Source organism: Aplysia californica, unplaced genomic scaffold (genome assembly GCF_000002075.1).
Source record: "Aplysia californica isolate F4 #8 unplaced genomic scaffold, AplCal3.0 scaffold00152, whole genome shotgun sequence".
NCBI classification, from domain to species: Eukaryota; Metazoa; Mollusca; class Gastropoda; order Aplysiida; family Aplysiidae; genus Aplysia; species Aplysia californica.
The window spans coordinates 1,095,274-1,098,369 of record NW_004797422.1 but is presented as its reverse complement, the minus strand read 5'-3'; the positions used below and the strand labels follow the sequence as shown (position 1 = coordinate 1,098,369).

General features: G+C 39.3%; 1 protein-coding gene across 1 annotated transcript in view; it reads right to left on the bottom strand.

The window, feature by feature from the left end:
• LOC101846070 overlaps positions 1-3,096 on the bottom strand; it is a gene marked incomplete at its 5' end in the record, with an annotated part of 20,461 nt that overhangs the window by 12,059 nt on the left and 5,306 nt on the right.

Here is a 3,096-nt window from a genome sequence, read left to right as displayed (position 1 = left end):
GGAATAGAGACCAAGCTAAAATTGAACGTCGGTTCTCGAGCCGTTGGGGGCGGCTTAACATACTGACGACGGCACTTGAGCCGTGCCGCCCCCCACGGCTCGGCGTAGCGAATGAGTTAATAACATGATTTTTAATGCTTGTATCAACACTTGGACACAATGATAGTTTGTCTAAAGTGGTTTTCACCTTTTGTAGCTATTTTAATGAGTATGTATCTGACCCACACTACTACGTGGTATCTGACTCTACTACACTGATATCTGACTGTATTACACACTGGTATCTGACTCTACTACACTGGTGTCTGACTGAGCTAATAATTGAAAATGACCGAATGTCAAAATACTGCCCGAATCCATGAGAAAACAAAAAAAAATGTGACTGAACACGTAAATAAATCGGGCGTCATTTTTGCACCCAGTAAGGGCCTCAAATATGAGAACAAGCTGAAACAGGTCATTTCTGGGGTCATCCAATCACAGGGCTTCCTGTAGCTGGTTTCGGTTTGTCTCTAGGGCAAGGCAGATAGGAGATATAAAACTTTAAAGTCGACGTGCCTGTTTTCGTCCGAATTTTGACGGAACCGGTGATTTTTCTCTAAATCTATTTCTCCGAACAGTTTCCGTTCTCGAGATTTGTTGATAATAAGCGAATGGAATGGCCTGTGTGTGTGTGAGTGAGTGAGTGTGTGTGTGAGTGTGTGTGTGTGTGTGTGAGTGGGCATGTGTGTGTGGGGGGGAGGGGGGGATTTTTTTTTTTTACATGAAGGATATTAGTTTTTGCTGGGTGACTAAATATGCAAAATAGGTTACTGCCAAGGTCGAGCAGTCTTGTTTTCTCGCAGTACCTTTTGAAGGTATTTTCAAATGAAGTATACATTTGTTACAGTAATCTGGGAACGTTGTCTCAACCACAACTGAAGAACTGAATATTCAGACATTTAAAAATCTCTAGCTCTAGAAATTGAATTTGATGCAAAAAAATGCTTCTTCCCAGTCCTCACAGAATGGCAGAATGAAAGGATGACGCCTAAATCTCACAAATAACCCCCAAAATCTCGAGGTCGGAAACCATTCGGAGAAATAGAGTTCAGGTTTATTTTCCCGAACGTTCAGAGAAATAGTCACTTCGATAATTTTTATCTATTCAAACTCGGGTCCGAAAAAAAATGTTTTATTTACTTATTTGGACTCAGCTTCTAAATGAGTCTTGTGAGTGTAAGGAGGTTAATTAATATTATAACCGTTGTCGGGGGATTTTGCGTAACACCAGAATTAGAACTAGAATTGCCTACTAGATATCTAGATCTTTATCTAAGTCTAGGATTGTGTAATTGTGTCAAAAGTCAAAAGACTGCACTCTCATTAGACTTAGATCTACCCAATGGCAATGTTTAAGTACATGGTAACCGGCAACTCATGGTCTTTCCACCACCACTTCAGCATCACCATTACTTCCACCTCCATTTGTCTTTCCATATTCCATATGTTTAATTTCATTTTGTTGTGTGTTATAGTTTTTCTGTAATTTTCTTTTCTTTTATCACATGGCACAAAAATGACAGCTGTGGCCTCTTCCCAACACCTCCCCGTCAGCAAGCTGAGAGTGCGAGATCGCTACGCGCAGTCTCATTGGTCGACAATAATTAAATTTGCCCCCCCGGCAAAGTCAGCTCAACTTAATCGTTCTGTTCATATCAATGATGCAGGGAGGGCCAGTTTAGATAGACCTAGTTACTGGATATGAACCCTCTTAGCGCTAAGCCATTTTTACCAGTACTTCCCTTCAGTGCTTGGTTATTTTAGAAAAGGCCAGCTCTATTCAGACTCGAGTCCAAATATAGGTTTTATCTATTCGGACTCCGGTCCGCAAAAATGTTTTACAGTGGAACTTGGATTTTACGAGCTCGGATTCAACGAGATGAGATAGATTCCCTGTTTTTTTCTTTTTTAAAATCTATAAAAGTAACCCGGATTCAACGAGCACTTAAATCAGCGAGCTCGGATTCAACAAGGTCGCTTCCAGGGTGAACAGCCACCGCAGACGTGACTTCACTCATTTTTCTCTCAGAACGAACTTTATCTATTCCCGGAAACCATCCATTGCACCTGCATCGTGAACCATTATTCACTTAGCCGATTGCATGCGACCAATCAGCGGCTTTTTTCCATACCAACACACAGAGCTGTTAAAGTACTTTTTAAAAAGTACTAAAGTACAAATTTAAGTACAATCTAAAAAATGTACTTAAGTACAGTAAAAGTACTTTCCTTTAAAATGTACTTGAGTACAAGTACTTTTTTAAAAAGTACTTATGAGTACATTTTGAGTACTTTCTGCTAATATGCTAAAACACTTCAGCGCTTATGCAAAACATCATATTTTATAACTTATCCAGTATATTTGACAAAATAGGCTATTTATTGCTAAAAATGTAAACAGTATACATAGCATTTGAATATACAATGTACGCACTGAACGGTGGAAATGGTCCGTGAAGTTGAACAAAAAACAACCCAAACGAACAGACGCAACTAGTGGGTAAGTGATATTATGAATAGAACTTGTTTGAGCAAGACAATGTGATCAAATGTAAGTCAGTCCTAGAGGTCGGAAAGTTCTACAGAAAGAGTATCCAAATTAAAAAATGTAGATACAAAGTTGCTCTTAGGAAAACATAAAATTGATGAAAATGGCCCGCATAGAAATGGAAAAGTGCATTGAATTCTTCATTAATAAATCCTCAAGGAATCAATGTAGCCTTAAGCAAAAACCACCCAAAAAAAAGTTTAAAAGAAATTTAGGCAGCCTAAAAATTGTTAGATACACATTGAGAACACAGTTTCAGTTTCAATTGATTATAGTGGTCTGGCAGATTTTGTTCACACTGTGTAGTCCACGGCGCCAACGGCAAACCAAAATACAATAGTTTCCTAGAGTCTAGTAAGTGTAGTGTAACCAAAGATTCTCTACTGCAGTTGTCTCCGCCTAAGATCCCAGTGCTCGGAAGCAAGGAAAATACGGGATCTTAGCCAACGAAGCCAAGGAAGAATCTACAGTGACCCATGAATTGACGTGACCCCTGGGTGGATTTA